The sequence below is a fragment of the Acinonyx jubatus genome, chromosome A2 (genome assembly GCF_027475565.1).
Source record: "Acinonyx jubatus isolate Ajub_Pintada_27869175 chromosome A2, VMU_Ajub_asm_v1.0, whole genome shotgun sequence".
NCBI classification, from domain to species: Eukaryota; Metazoa; Chordata; class Mammalia; order Carnivora; family Felidae; genus Acinonyx; species Acinonyx jubatus.
This window is the reverse complement of record NC_069383.1, coordinates 112,789,904-112,807,385: the sequence shown is the minus strand read 5'-3', so window position 1 is coordinate 112,807,385 and position 17,482 is coordinate 112,789,904. Positions and strand designations below refer to the sequence as shown.

The 17,482-nt window shown below is 39.5% G+C and overlaps 1 protein-coding gene across 5 annotated transcripts in view; it reads right to left on the bottom strand.

The window, feature by feature from the left end:
* The window catches only part of TMEM40 (transmembrane protein 40), a 64,360-nt gene that overhangs the window by 46,069 nt on the left and 809 nt on the right, over positions 1-17,482 (bottom strand). The window lies entirely within an intron of this gene.

The window sequence follows — 17,482 nt, the reverse complement described above, 5'->3', positions numbered from 1 at the left end:
TAGTCCATGTATACAATCATGTAACTACCACCAAATCAATATACGGAGCTTTATACCACCAAAAATAAACTACCTTGTACTACTCCTTTTATTTGTAAACTTGTTACTAAATGATGCTCAGGCACTTGGGTCACCATTTGGAAAAATATAAAATTAGATCCATATCTCCCACCAAATAGAACACCAAAAGTCATAGCTGAGATCTGCTTACCTCGAACAAAAGCCACTAGAATCATAAACTGATAGGAATCCTGAGATGGTAATTTTTAAAAGTTTCCAGAGGCTGAGTATGCATTAGCATGAGAGTGAAAAACTCCTGGGGGTCACAGTCTTAAGGAGAGCCCCATACTTTCATGAGTTTTACCTCCAGGAACTTCACCAAATTCCCAGAATGAAGGGCCAAGAGACATCTCCTCCCAGTTCTGACAGGGGAGGCAAAGAGTAACCGTACTGAAATACACCCAGAGTATTCTCCCAAACAAAGGCCTGCTCTAGAGAGAAAAAGGCTTTTACCAATCCTTATCCCATCTGGGGGAAGGACACTGCTCTCACTGCAGCTCCCACTAGCCTTTCTGCATCAACTTAAGTGGAGGAATTAAGCTAAGAAACATGCACAAGAGTCACAGACCAGGGACACAGGTGCATGGAAATACTGACATTTAATCATAAGATTATAAACCGCTTCTCCTCTTCCACCCCTTCCCACACCACAACAGGGCTCTAGAATAATAATAGATTAAGGTGGAAAGAGCTGCAAGATGCGGATTCTCTCTGAGGAGGAGAATCCAGGGAAGCCCAAAGTCAACAGGGAAGATGAAAACAAAGATGCTAGAAGAATGCGAACCCTCTAGCAGCTATATGTACAGGAAACACTAGGCACAGCCCAGCTCCTAGCCAGATTACCATAAATAGTCACACTAGAGGGTTGTTTACCCCAGTTCCTATTTACTAAAACAGCATGCCTGACTTCCCACAAAAAAAATAAATAAATAAATAAATCACAAGGCATGCTAAAGGATGAGAAAAAAAGTTTGAAGAGACAAAACAAGCATCAGGACCAGATGCAGATATGACACAGATATTGGAAATGTCAGACAGAGTATTATAATAACTGTGATTGGGGTGCCTGGGTGGCTCAGTCAGTTTAGCATCTGACTTTGGCTCAGGTCATGATCTCATGGTTCGTGGGTTCCAGCCCCGCATCAGGCTTGGCTGACAGCTCGAAGCCTGGAGCCTGCTTCAGATTCTTTGTCTCCCTCTCTCTCTGCCCCTTCCCCACTCACTTCTCTCTCTCTCTCTCTCAAAAATAAATAAACATTAAAAAAATAAAATAAAATAACTGTGATTAATATGTTAAGGGCTCTAATGGAAAATGTAGACGACATGTAAGAGCAGGTGGGCAATGTAAGCGGAGAGATGGAAACTTCAAGAATGAATCAAAAGGAGGGGCGCCTGGGTGGCTCAGTCGGTTAAGCAGCTGACTTCAGCTCAGGTCATGATCTCGCGGTCCGTGAGTTCGAGCCCCGCGTCGGGCTCTGTGCTGACAGCTCAGAGCCTGGAGCCTGTTGCAGATTCTGTGTCTCCCTCTCTCTGACCCTCCCCTGTTCATGCTCTGTCTCTCCCTGTCTCAAAAACAAATAAAAAAACGTTAAAAAAATTAAAAAAAGAATGAATCAAAAGGAAATGCTAAAAATAAAAAAACACTATGATAGAAATGAAGAATGGCTTTGATGGGCTCATTAGTAGACTGGATGTGGCCGAGGAAACAATCCATGAAGATGTCAGTTCTCCCTGGTTTGATCTATTGGTTCAACATAATCTAATAAAAATCCTGGCAAGCTAGATTATAGACATCAACAAACTTGATTCTGGGGCTCAGATCAACAAACTGACTCTGATCCTGGTTAAGCATCCAAATCTTGATTTTGGCCCAGAGCACGATCTCAGGGTTCATGACATCAAGCCCCGCATCAGAATCTGTGCTGACAGCATGGAGCCTGCTTGCGATTCTCTCTCTCCCTCTCTCTCTGCCCCTCCCCTGCTCCCTCACCCGTGCACATGCACACACATGTGTGTTCTCTCTCTCTCTCTCTCAAAATAAATAAACATTAAAACAAACAAACTGATTCTAACTTTTATATGGAAAGGGAAAAGACCTCAAATAGCCAGCGCCATACTGAAGAACAACAAAGTCGGAGGACTGATACTATACAACCTCGACACTTGCTATAAGGCTACAGTAGTCAAGAGAGTATGGTATTGGTGAAAGTACACACAGGTAGAACAATGGAACAGAATAGAGAGCCTAAAAATAGACCCACATACGTATAGTCAACTGTTCTTTGACAAAGGAGCAAAGGCAATTCCGTGGAGGAAGGATAGTTTTTTCAACAAATGGCATTGGAACAATAGTATGCTCACATGTGAAAAACAAACCTAGGTAGAGACCTTGTACCTTTCACAACAATTAACCCCAAATTAGTCAGAGACTTACATACAAAACATGAAAGTATAAAACATCTAAAAGAAAATATTGGGGGAAATCAATATGAGCGTGAGTTTGGTAAAGAGTTATTAGATATGATACCGAAAGAATAATCTATGAAAGTGGGACTTATTACTTTATTAAAAGTAAAACTCTCTGCAAGAGACATTGTTAAGAGAATGACAATATGAGCCACACACTGGGAGTAAATAATTGCAAATTACTTTTCTGGTAAAGGACTTGTATCCAAAAATAGACACATTTAAGACTCCTAAAACTCAGCAATAAGAACACACCTCACTGAAGAAGATACAGAGATAGCAAATAAGCATATAAAAAATGCTTACCATTATTGTCATAAGGAAATTGCAAATTGGAACAACAATGAGATACTACAAGGCACCTTGTAGATACATCATTTTGTAGATACATCAAAATGGCCAAAAACACCAAAAACCAAAAACCAAAAAACCCAAAACTGAACCACCAAACACTAGTGAGACTGTGGAGCAACAGAAATTCTCATTTATTTTTGGTGGGAATGGAAAGTGGTTCAGGCACTTTGGAAGACAGTTTGGCAATCTCCTATAAAGATATAGATAGCTTATAGCACATGATCCAGCAATCCCACTCCTAGCTATCTATGCAGCTGACCTGAAAACTCATGTCCACCCAAAAACTTGCATGTGAATGTTTATAGCAGCTTTATTGATAATCACTAAAAACTGGAGGCAACCAAGATGTCCTTTGACAGGTGAATGGACAAAAAAAACTACAGTACATCCGTGCAATGGGATATTATTCAGCATTAAAAAGAACTGAGCTATCAAGCCACAAAAGACATGAAGGAATCTTAAATGCATGTTGTTAAGTAAAAAAAAAAAAGCCAATTTGAAGAGGCTACATGCTGTATACTTCCAACTATATGACACTCTGGAAAAGGCCAGACTATAAATACCGTAAAAACGATCAGTGGTTGCCAGGGGAACCAGGAGAAGGAAGAAGAGTAATTAGATTAAGCACAGAGGATTTTTTTAGGATGATGAAGCTATTCTATATGAGAATGAGTACTTGATACTATTTCTTAAAACTCAGAACTTTTATAGCGCAAAGAGTGAATCTTAGTATATTCAAATTTTATAAAACCATTCAGGAGTTGTCAGGGGATTCCAGGATGGAACACAGAATGTGACAAAGCAATTGAACTATATTACAAATGTATGCAACCACTTCACTGAATAGAGTGGGGGAGAAGAGTGTTGATATAAATCCTTCAGAAATGAATGGAAGGTGCAAAACCAAAGGCAAAAGAAGATATACATAGTAGTATACTATACTTGATCAAATTGTTTCCCATGGGGATACAGGTTAACGAATCTGCTATTGCTATACATATATACTGGAACTGAACAACTAGGTAATGAGTGGCTGATGGTGAAAGCCAGGTTTCTTATTGTTGGAGTAGGATGTTACAATTAATTAAAGAAAGGAGGCTAGGGGCACCTGGGTGGCTCAGTTGGTTAAGTGTCCAACTCTTGGTTTCAGCTCAAGTCATGATTTTATGGTTGTGAGTTCGAGCCCTGCATTGGGCTCTGCGCTGATAGCATGGAGCCTGCTTGGGATTCTGTCTCCCTCTCTCTTTCTCTGCCTCTCCCCTGCTTGCTCTCTCTCTCTCTCTCAAAAACAAACATTTTTAAAAAATAAAAGAAGGAGGCTAGAATAATCCATGAGGTAATGGATAAGAATTGGAAATAATGGGGTACCTGGGTGGCACAGATGGTTAAGCACCTGACTCTTAATTTTGGCTCAGGTTATGATCTCATGGTTCATGAGATTGAGCCCTGCATTGGGCTCTGTGCTGACGATGTGGAGCCTGCTTGGGATTCTCTCTCCCTCTCTCTCCCCCGCTCCCTCACTCTCTCTCTGTTTCTCTCTCAAACCAATAAACAAACATTAAAAAAAGAGTTGAAAAAAAACAGTTGGACATTAGCACAAACTCATGTTTAGCTTAACAGAGATAGAAATGGTTACATAAATAAATTTTATAGGTATTTCGATGAGTAGGTCCTTGCTGCTCCTTGCTTTGTCAGCTGAGAGGGCCTACAACCAATGACACCCCAGTAGCAAAAAGTACATCCAGCACCCGAATCTTCATTTCTAATACCATTCTCCAATAAAAGAAATCAGGACTCTTTAGAGAAATGGCTGACATTGGACTGGGCCAGGAAATAAACAGGATGAGTCTGAAGCACCTTGTAGTACCAGAAAATAAGGAAGTGCTCAAACATGCACGTGCACACACACACACACACACACACACACACTGATCAAAGTATGTCAAAAGGATACAAGAACCAACTGAAACTGCTCCCAATGGCCAAAGCTGAAATAATTTGAGCAAAAAAATTAAAGTAGTACCACATTATAACCCAAAGTATAAAATAAATATCCATGGGTCCACACTGATATAAATAAAATGATTGAGTACATACTTAAATGGGAGAGAACAAACAAATATCTAGCACAAAATAATTTAAAGTAGTATATGCAGATATTCTGCCCTCAAGAAGCATAACACCCCCTCGCCCCTAAAATGTAGGTTGTGCTTAGTGACTTTCTTCCAAAGAGCACAGATGGAAAGTGGAAAGGGAGGGGAAAAAAGAGTCACTTTACAGTTGAGAAGCTTGTGAAACACTATCTCAAGACAGGTGATCAAGGTCAACATTAATGGAGATAATTCACATTGATAGTATGGAGTATTGATAGTTGATGTGATGTGATGAGAATGGCGCTTTACCTCTGTGCTCTTCCTCCCAAAAACACATTACCCCAATCTAACCACCAAAAACATCAGACACATCTCAGTTGAAGGTCATTCTACAATATACCCAAATAGTACTCCTTAAAACTGTCAAGGTCATCCAAAATAAGGAAAATCTGAGAAACTGTCATAACCAAGAGAAGCCTAAGGAACCATGCATGTGGTATCCTAGAGCAGAAAAAAAAAGACATCAGGTTAAAAACTAAGAAGATCTGAGTACAGTATGATGTTTAATTAATAATTTATTGGTAGGGGAGGAGCCAAGATGGCAGAACAGCATGGAAGTTTTTTTTGCATCTTGCATCCATGAAATATAGCCAAATCAACACTAAACCATCCTGCACACCTAGAAAACTGATTTGAGGATTAACACAACAACCTGTACAACCTGAACCACAGAACTCAGCAGGTTGGTGGCGTAAAAAGGTGAACTGGGGGAGAGAGAAGCCACAGAGGGCAGGGAGCTGTTTTTGCTTGTGGAGAGTGGATGGATATGGGGCAGGGGGAAGTACAGGAAAAGCATCCCCCTAAAAGCAGCTGGAGAGAAAGTGGAAAAGTAGAAACAGCTGCAGGGACTGAACTAAAAGTGGAGAAATGAGAAAGGAGAGGGTTTAAATTCCATTAAGACTCTATAAACAGAGGGAGTGCAGAGTCTGAAACTCCGCAGCTTTATACCTGGTGGTGCTCTGGTGGGAAAGGCAAATCCTCAGGAGCAGAGTGAAGTCTGGGGGGCCACACGGCAGAGGCAGTTTCCCTGCTGGGAGGACATTAGGTAGAGGCAGTGCACCCCCAACAGGCAAAGGTGCCAGGAGACCCCGGAGTACAACCACATTCGTCGGTGCTGGAACAAGGTCGTCAAGGCTGATGCCTGGCGCCAGATGTGTGTTGTGATTTTCCATAATCCCTGAAACGCTGCTGCTACCCGATCATGTGAACTTTTTCTGGGGCAGGCTGGCACCCAGCTGCAGTCTCTGGGAATCGGTAGCAGCACGGTCCCACGAACATTCCTGGGTGCAGCTGGCACCTGGCCATTGCTTGGTGAGACCCTTCTGCAGAGGGTCTCAGCAGGTCAAAGCTGCAGTCCCTCTGAAGTGAGGGGTTGGGAAACACAGCCATATCTGAGATAAAACTCAGGAGGGAGGTGCCGCCTGGCAACCTGACAGCTTGGTCAAGGACAGTGTAAAAGCGGGGAGTGAACGGAAGCCAGAGACGAAGGATGGGTGCACAATTGCTAATCAGGGAGAGCAGAGTTCCGATGCTAGAGACTGAATAGCCGGGGATGCCATTTTCACCCCTTCCACACATCCACAAACACACCTACAAACACCACAACAATCCACCCCAGTAAGCTAAGCAGCGCCATCTAGTGGAGAGAGGAGCTGTTACACTAAGTCCTGCAGAACTGGGCCAACCTCACTCTTCACAAATACCACAAGTCTCTCCACCTGCTTAGTTTCCGGACTATAAAGTGCTTCATAGCTTGACTTCTAGGGGAAAATAATGTAATTTCAATCATATTTCAGTCTGTTCGCTGGTCTGTCTATTCAATTTTCTTTTGTTTTCTTTTTGTTTCTTCTCTTTTTCTTGAATACAGAAAGAGAAAAAATTTATTTTTATTTTCAATTTTTATTAAAAATATTTTTCTTTAATTTTTTCTACTACATTTTTTTACTTTTTTGTAAATTTTTCAAATTCTATTTTCAAATTATTTTCAAAATCATTTAATTTTATTCTATTTCATTGTATTCATTTTAAAAATTTTCAAACATTTTCCTTTTCTCTCTCTCTTTTTTTTATTTTTCTTTTTTCCCCTTTTTTCTTCTAATCTATCAAGCTCTTTTCTACACCCAGACCAAAACACACCTAGGATCTAGCATCATTTATTTGATTTGTGTGTGTGTGTGTGTGTGTGTGTGTGTTGTTTTTAGTTTTTTTATTTTAATTTTTTTACCTTGTTAATTCCTTTTCTTCCTTCAAAATGACAAAACGAAGGAATTCACTCCAAAAGAAAGAGCAGGAAGAAACTACAGCCAGGGACTTAATCAACAGAGATACATACAAGAAGTCTGAACCAGAATTTAGAATCATTATAATAAGAATACTAGCTGGGGTCAAAAATAGATTAGAATCCCTTTACGCAGAGATAAAAGAAGTAAAATCTAATCAGGATGAAATAAAAAATGTTATAACCGAGCTGCAATCTAAAATGGATGCCACGGCAGCAAGGATGGATGAAGTAGAGAAGTGAATCAGTGATACAGAGGACAAACTTATGGAGAATAATGAAGCAGAAAAAAAGAGGGAGACTAAGGCAAAAGAGCACGATTTAAGAAATATAGAAATCCGTGCTTATTAAAAAGGAACATCAGAACCATAGGGGTTCCAGAAGATGAAGAGAGTGAAAAATGGGTAGAAGGGGTATGTGAGCAAATCATAGCAGAAAACTTTCTTAACCTGGGAAAGACACAGACATAAAAATCCACAAAGCATGGAGGACTCCCATTAGATTCAACAAAAATCAACCATCAACAAGGCATATCAAAGTCAAATTCACAAAATACTCAGGCAAGGAAAGAATCATGAAAGCAGTAAGGGAAAAAAGTCCTTAACCGACAAGGGAAGACAGATGAGGCTTGCAGCAGACCTACCCACAGAAACTTGGCAGGCCAGAAAGGAGTGGCAGGATATATTCAATGTACTGAGTCAGAAAAATATGCAGCCAAGAATTCTTTATCCAACAAGGCTGTCACTCAAAATAGAAGGAGAGATTAAAAGTTTTCCAGAAAAACAAAAATTAAAGGAGTTTGTGACCACTAAACCAGCCCTGCAAGAAATTTTAAGGTGGGCTTTCTGAGGGGAGAAAAGATGAAAAAAAAAAAAAAAAAGACCAAAAGCAACAAAGACTAGAAAGGACCAGCAAACACCACCAGAAACTCTAACTCTACAAGAAACATAATGGCAATAAATTCATATCTTTCAGTACTCATTCTAAATGTCAATGGACAAAATGCTCCAGTCAAAAGACATAGGGTATCAGAATGGATAAGAAAACAAAATCCATCTATATGCTGTTTAAAAGAGACCCACTTTAGACCTAAAGCCACCTTCAGATTGAAAGTAAAGGGATGGAGAACCATCTATCATGCTAATGGTCGACAAAAAAAGCTGGAGTAGCCATACTTATATCAGACAATCTAGACTTTAAAATAAAGACTGTAACAAGAGATGAAGAAGGGCATTATATCATAATTAATGGGTCTATCCATCAAGAAGACCTAACAATTATAAATATTTATGCTCCAAATGTGAAACACCCAAATATATAAATCAATTAATCACAAACATAAACTCGTTGATAATAATACCATAATAGTAGGGGACTTCGACACCCCAACTACAGCAATGAACAGATCATCTAAACAGAAAATCAACAAGGAAACAATGGTTTTGAATGACACAGGACCAGATGGCCTTAACAGATATATTCGGAACATTTCATCCAAAAGCAGCAGAATATATATTCTTCTCCAGTGCACATGGAACATTCTCCAGAACAGATCACATACTAGGACACAAATCAGCCCTCAACAAGTACAAAGAGATCAAGATCATACCGTGGATATTTTCAGATCGCAACGCTATGAAACTTGAAATCAACCACAAGAAAAAATGTGGAAAGGTAACAAATACCTGGAGATTAAAGAACATCCTACTAAAGAAAGAATGGGCTAACCAAGAAGTTAAAGAGGAAATTAAAAAGTACATGGAAGCCAATGAAAATGATAACACCACAACCCAAAACCTCTGGGTCGCAGCAAAGGCGGTCATAAAAGGAAAGTATATAGCAATCCAGGCCTTCCTAAAGAAGCAAGAAAGGTCTCAGATACACTACCTAACCTTACACCTTAACGAGCTGGAAAAAGAACAGCAAATAAAACCCCAAAACCAGCATAAGATGGGAAATAATAAAGATTAGAGCAGAAATCAATGCTATCAAAACTGAAAAAAACAGAACACATCAATGAAACCAAAAGCTGGTTCTCTGAAAGAATTAACAAAATTGATAAACCACTAGCCAGTTTGATCAAGAAGAAAAAGGAAAGGACCCAAATAAATAAAATCAAGAATGAAAGAGGAGAGATCAGAACCAGCACAGCAGAAATAAAAACAGCAGTAAGAAAATATTATGAGCAATTATACACCAATAAAATGGTCAATCTGGAATAAATGGACAAATTCCTAGAAACATATAAACTACCAAAACTGAAACAGGAAGAAACAGAAAATTTGAACAGACCCATAACGAGTAATGAAATCAAATTGCTAATAAAAAATCTCCCCCCCAAAAAAGAGCCCAGGGCCAGATGGCTTTCCAGGAGGATTCTACCAAACATTTAAGGAAGAGTTAACACCTATTCTCTTGAAACTGTTCCCAAAAATAGAAATGGAAGGAAAACTTCCAAACTCTTTCTATGAAGAGTTACCTTGATTCCAAAACCAGACAAAGACCCCACTAAAAAGGAGAACTATAGACCAATTTCACTGCTGAACATGGATGCAAAAATTCTCAACAAGATATTAGCCAACTGGATCCAACCATACATTAAAAAAATTATTCACCATGATCAAGTGGGATTTATACCTGGGATGCAGGGCTGGTTCAATATCTGCAAAACAATCAATGTGATTCATCACATCAATAAAAGAAAGGACAAGAACCACATGATCCTCTCAATAGATGCAGAGAAAACATTTGACAAAATACCGCATCCTTTCTTGATAAAAACCCTCAAGAAAGTAGGGATAGAAGGATCATACCTCAAGATTATAAAAGCCATATATGAAAGACCCAATGCTGATATCATCCTCTTTGGGGAAAAACAGAGCTTTTCCCCCAAGGTCAGGAACATGACAGGGATGTCCACTCTCTCCACTGTTATTCAACATAGTACTGGAAGTCTCAGCCTCAGCAATCAGACAACACAAAGGAATAAAAGGCATCCAAATCGGCCAGGAGGAGGTCAAACTTTCACTCTTCACAGATGGCATGATACGCTATATGTGTATCATTGGGAAAACCCAGAAGATTCCACAAAAAAAACTGCTAGAACTGATCCATGAATTCAGCAAAGTGGCAGGATATAAAATCAATGCACAGAAATCAATTGCATTCCTATACACCAACAATGAAGCAACAGAAAGAGAAATCAAGGAATCGATCCCATTTACAATTGCAAATACCTAGGAATAAATCTAACCAATGAGGTGAAAAATCTATACACTGAAAACTATAGAAAGCTTATGAAAGAAATTGAAGAAGGCACACACACACACAAAAGGAAAAATATTCCATGCTCCTGGATAGGAAGAACAAATATTGTTAAAATGTCAATACTACCCAAAGCAATCTACATATTCAATGCAATCCCTACCAAAATAACACCAGCATTCTTCACAGAGCTAGAACAAACAATCCTAAAATTTGTATGGAACCGAAAAGACCCTGAATAGCCAAAGCAATCTTGAAAAAGAAAACCAAAGCAGGAGGCATCACAATCCTGGACTTCAAGCTATATTACCAAGCTATAATCATCAAGACAGTATGGTACTGGCACAAAAACAGACACTCAGATCAATGGAACAGAATCGAGAACCCAGAAACAGACCCACAAACATATGGCCAATTAATCGTTGGCAAAGCAGGAAAAAATATCAAATGGAATAAAGACAGTCTCTTCTGCAAATGGTGCTGGGAAAACTGGACAGCGACATGCAGAAGAATGAACCTGGACCACTTTCTTACACCATACACAAAAATAAACTCTAAATGGTGAAACACCTAAATGTAAGATAGGCAGCCATCAAAATCCTTGAGGAGAAAGCAGGAAAACACCTCTTTGACCTCAGCCTCAGCAACTTCCTATTCAACACGTTTCCAGAGGCAAGGGAAACAAAACCAAAAATGAACTATTGGGACCTCATCAGAATAAAAAGCTTCTGCACAGCAAAGGAAACAATCAGCAAAACTAAAAGGCAACCGATGTAATGGGAGAAGATATTTGCAAACGACACATCAGATAAAGGGTTAGTATCCAAAATCTATAAAGACTTTATCAAGCTCAACACCCATAAAACAAATGACCCAGTGAAGAAATTGGCAAAAGACATGAATAGACACTTCTCCAAAGAAGACAACCAGATGGCCAATCGGCACATGAAAAAAATGTTCAACACCACTCATCATCAGGGAAATACAAATCAAAACCACAATGAGATACCACCTCACACCTGTAAGAATGGCTAATGTTAACAACTCAGGCAACAACAGATGTTGGCAAGGATGCAGAGAAAGAGGATCTCTTTTGCACTGCTGGTGGGAATGCAAACGGGGGCAGCCACTCTGGAAAACAGTATGGGGGGTTCCTCAAAAAATTAAAAGTAGAACTACCCTACAACCCAGCAACTGCACTACCAGGTATTTTTCCAAGAGATACAGATGTGCTGTTTCAAAGGGGCACATGCACCCCCATGTTTATAGCAGCACTATCAATAATAGCCAAAGTATGGAAAGAGCCCAAATGTCCCTCGATGGATGAATGGATAAAGAAGACGTGGTATATACACAATGGAGTATTACTCAGCAATCAAAAAAAATGAAATCTTGCCATTTGTAACTACGTGGATGGAACTGGAGGGTATTATGCCAAGTGAAATTAGAGAAAAGACAAATATCATATGACTTCACTCATATGAGGACTTTAAGATACAAAACAGATGAACATAAGGGAAGGGAAGCAAAAGTAACATAAAAACCGGGAGGGGGACCAAACATAAGAGGCTCCTAAATATGGAGAACAAATAGAAGGTTACTGGAGGGGTTGTGGGAAGGGGGATGGGCTAAATGGGTAAGGGGAATTAAAGAATCTACTTCTGAAATCACTGTTGCACTATATGCTACCTAACTTGGATGTAAATTAAAAAATAAAAAAATAAAAAGAACATAGGAGCTGATCTGAAGGAGCTCCCAATGGGAAGACCTAGAAAAATTTGAGCAACAAAATAAATAATAATAGTACTAGATTATAACCCAAAATATAAAATGAATTTACATTTGACCATGGATATGAATAAATAACTGGAAAAAAATAAATGAAGGAAAAATCTCTTCCTTTCAGGAGAATTTCAATTAATAAATGTTGAAGGAAAGAGAAATAGAAAACTGCCATTTGGCAGCAATAATAGTAACAGAAAGATCCACCAGTGGATACTAAAATTAGTGGGTGAAAGTGTGCAAAGAAACAGGATATTTGCATAGTGTCAAATGATCTCCTCCAAGATATTTATTAAGTACAAAGTGCAAAATTTTCTTATTAAGATTTATAAAAATTTAAATGGAAATTTACAAAATTATAAACTTATTAATTACAAAGAGAAACAGAGTGGGGCACCTGGGTTGCTCAGTTGGTTAAACCTCAGACACTTGATTTCGGCTCACGTCCTGATTTAATGATTTGTGAAATTGAGCCCTGTGTCCTGCTATGAGCTGACAGCACAGAGCCTGCCTGAGATTCTCTCTCTCTCTTTCTCTCTCTCTCTCTCCCTTTCTTTCTCTGCCTCTCCCCCAGCTCACGCTCACTCTCTTTATCTCAAAATAAATAAATAAAAATTAAAAAACAACAACAATAAGAGAGAAACAGAGCAACTTTATAGTGGTAAAACCCAGTTTAATGATCACAGCTTAGCCAGATGATCAGGGTTAACATCACCAATCATAAGACATATGGACATAATGAAGCCCCTGATAAGATGAACCGAAAAGAGCATACATAACACTACATCTGTTGTATCCCTGCCCCCAAAATGCATAACATCAATTTAATCATGAGAAAACCTTAGACAAACCCAAATTGAGGGACATTCCATAAAATAACTGACCAATTCTCTTCCGGAGGGTGAACGTCATGAAAAACAAGAGAAAGAGGAACAGTCACCTGTTGGAGGACACTAAAAAGAGATGACAGCTAAATGTCATGTGGGAACCTGGATTGGATCCTGGAACTAGAAAAGAACATTCCTGGATAAATTAGTGAAATCCATGTAAGGCTTGGTTAACAGTGTTGTACCAATATTAATTTCCTCATTCTGATCGTTGTAATATGGTGATGTAAGGTCTAACATTAGGGGAAGATGAGAGGATACATGGAAACTCCATACTATTTTGTAACTTTTGGGGAGGGCTCCTCTTCTATTTTTTGGAAGAGTTTGAGGATTGGTATTAATTCTTCAAACGTTTGGTAGAATTCACCAGTAAAGGATCTGATCCTGGACATCTGTTTTTTGGGAGGTTTTTGATTACCGATTCAATCTCCTTACTAGTAATTGGTGTGTTCAGAGATTCTATTTTTTCATGATTGTCTTGGAAGGGTGCGTGTTTCTAGGAATTTATCCATTTATTCTAGGTTGTCCAATTTGTTGGCATTCTTTTATGACCCTTTGTATTTCTGTGGTATCTGTTGTAACATCTCCTCTTTCATTTCTGATTTTATTTGAGTCTTCTTTTTTTCTTGGTTGTTCTGGCTAAAAGTTTGTCAATTTTGTTTAGCTCCTCAGAGAAAACAATCAGAGAGATCAATGGTTTCATTGATCCTTTCTTTAAAAAAAATTTTTTTTAATGTTTCTTTCTGAGAGAGAGAGTAAAGGCATGAGTGTGGGAGGGGCAGAGAGAGTAGGAGACACCGAACCGGAAGAGGTCTCTCAGGCTCCACACTGTCAGCACAGAGCCCGACACGGGGCTTGAACTCACTGTGAGATCCTGACCTGAGCTGAAGTCAGACACTTAACCCACTGAGCCACCCAGGCACCCCTCATTGATCCTTTCTATTGTCTTTTTTATTCTCTATTTCACTTATTTCTGTTCTGACCTTTATTATTTTCTTCTTTATATACGACTTTTTGGTAGGTTTAAAATTAATTCAAAATGTTTGTAGGGGATATACCCAAAACATTAGCCTCCAGAAAGATTTAAAAGAAAAGCATGAAGAAAAAAAGGTCAAATAACTCTAACCAAGATAAAACAGGCATCACTATATTTATCACAGACAAAATAGGCTTTAGGGCAAAAAGCATGATTTTGGAAAAAGATTATCAGTACAAAGGATAAAAGGAATACTTCCCCATGATGTATAATAATTTTAAATGTGTACACACCTAGTAATAATATAAAAATATAGTAAGCAAAAAAGAACAGATTTCCTAGAAGAAATTGAGAAATCAACCATTTAAAGTGGGAATTTGGGGGGTGACTGGGTGGCTCAGTTGGTTAAGTGTTGGACTTCAGCTCAGGTCATGATCTCGCAGTTTGTGAGTTTGAACCCCGCTCTTGTGTGGGTATGTCAAGGTAGATACATGCTTATTAGCTTTTATAAATATCACCAAGCAGTGTTCCATTGTAGCTGCATCAATTTAAAGCACCTACCAGCACCATATGAGAGTTCTATTTATTGCACATCCTTGGTAACACTTAATGTTGTCCATCCTTGTACACACCTATCACTTTGAACACCATCTCTGTGTGAAGACCTTCCCTTGATCTCTGACTCTGACCCAGTGCTCTCCCCCCATGCAAATGGTGTATCCAATTGTCAATATGACATCTTTCCTTGGATGCCTTGTGGGCATCTCCAAGACAACAGATCAATGCAAAGATCTTAAGTCCTCCTTCCTTGCAAAGGGTTCCTTCCCTTGATTCCCTCATCCTCATAAAAAGCATCACTATCTTCTCAGCTGCTCCAGCTAAACGCCTATAATTTCTCCTCCCTCTCATGTCCACATCCAATCCTTCAGCAAAGCTGCTACATTCCGTTTCTATAATACATTCAGGATCTGTCCATTTCTTCCCACCTTCAACACCGCTCCTCTGATGCAGACCACTATTAATCATGACTGCACAACTGCTTAGCAGCCAGAGAGAGCTTTTTAAAAACATAAACCAGTCACCTCATCTCCTTGCTTAATACCTTCCAGTGGCTCCCTAGTGCTCCAACATAAAACCCACCTTCTCACCTTGGCCTGAAAGGCTGTGAATGATCTGGCCCCTAACCAGGTACCTCTCTGACCTCTCCTCTTCCAGTAGGGGAGTGAGCACATTCCAGCCATTACCTTTTCTTTCTTTCTTTCTCTCTTTCTTTCTTTCTTTCTTTCTTTCTTTCTTTCTTTCTTTCTTTCTTTCTTTCTCAATGTTTATTTTTGAGAGAAAGAAAAAGAGCACATGTGAGCGGGGGTGGGGCAGAGAGAGAGGGACAGAGGGTCCAAAGTAGGTTCTGTGCTGACAGCAGAGAGCCCAATGCAGGGCTCGAATCCATGAACCACAAGACCTTGACCCGAGACAAAATCGAATGCTCAACCAACTAAGCCACCCAGGCACCCCAGTCATTGCCTTTTCTTAAATACATCCAGCTCATTCCTGCCTCAGAACCTTTGTCCTTACTGTTCCCTCTGTCTGATAAGCTCTTCCCTCAAATCTTTGCCCAGCTGTCTCCTTCCCATCTGTTTAGGTCTTAACCCAAATATCTCTTCCTCAAAAAGGTCTTCTCCAACCACCTTAGCTAAAGTTGCCCCTCCATACATCTCTATTCTCTCACCCCTTTGTCTTTTCTTTTTATTTTTTTTTTAAGATTTTTTAAAAGCAATCTCTACACCCAAAGTGGGACTCAAACTCACAATCCTGAGATCAGGAGTTACACATTCTACCGAATGAGCCAGCCAGGAGCCCCTATTTTCTGTATAGATCTTATTTTCCTGATGTGATCACTTACTTTTTTAATACTCATATGCTCCATTAGAATATAAGGTCTTCAAGGGTCAGGAGCTGTGTGTCTAGTCCCCTGCTATGTTCCTACCGTCTAGAACTGCATTTGCCCCTATGGTAGCCACGAGCCACAGGTAGCTAAATTTAAATTCAGGGGCACGTGGGTGGCTCAGTCAGTTAAGCGTCTGACTTTGGCTCAGTTCATGATCTCATGGTTCATGAGTTCGAGTCCCGTGTTGGGCTCTGTGCTGGCAGCTCAGGGCCTGGACCCTGCTTGGATTCTGTGTCTCCCTCTCTCTGCCCCTCCCCCACTTGCACTCTGTCTCTCTCTGTCTCTCAAAAATAAACATTAAAAAAAATAAAAAATAAATTTAAATTCATTAAAAGTAAATAGTATTAAGAATTCAGTTCTTTAGTTACACTAGTGAGATTTCAAGTGCTCAATAGCCACCTGTGGCTAATAGCTACCATAGTGGATAGTGCAGACAAAGAAAATTTCCAACATTCCAGAAAGTTCTGCTCTAGACAGCACTGTCCTAGAAACCAGCTACCCAATGAGCATATAATAAAATAAAGATATTTTGGGGGCACTTGGGTGGTTCAGTCGATTGAGCATCAGATTCTTGATTTCAGCTTGGTTCATGATCCCAGGGTTGTGGGATCAACCTCCACCTTGGGCTCCACAATGAATGTGGAGCCTGTTTGAGATTCTCCCTCTGCCCCTCCTCTCCACTGTTTGCATTTTCTTAAAAAAAAAGTATATATATATATATATATATATATATATATATATACATATATATACACATATATATATATATACACACACATACATATATATACATACATATATACATATATATATATATATATATATATATATATAATTTATTTTGAGAGAGAAAGAGGGGAAGGGGGAAGCAGGGAAGGTGCAGGGAGAGAGGGAGAGAGAGAATCCCAAGGCTGTCAGCGTAGGGCCTAACAGGCTCACTCCCATGAACAATGGAGATCACAACCTGAGCCGAGATCAAGAGCCAGGGGCTCAACCGACAGAGCCACCCAGCTGCCCCCAAATATCTTTTTAATATCTCTATTAAAAAAGATATTTTTAATCCTTATGAGGGAGAAAAACATAGGTCAGAGAAGTTGTGTTATTATCCCAAGGCCACACAGCCAGGAAGCAACCTAGCAGGAATTTGAATGCAGTGTTGTTTTGCTCTGAAGCACATGCTACTCCCTTTCTTTCTTTCTTTTTTTTTTAAGTTTATTTATTTTGAGAGCAAGAGAGCATAAATGCGTGAGGAGCAGAGAGAGGGTGAGAGAGAGAGAGAGAGAGAGAGGATCCCAGGCAGGCTCTGCACCTCTAGTG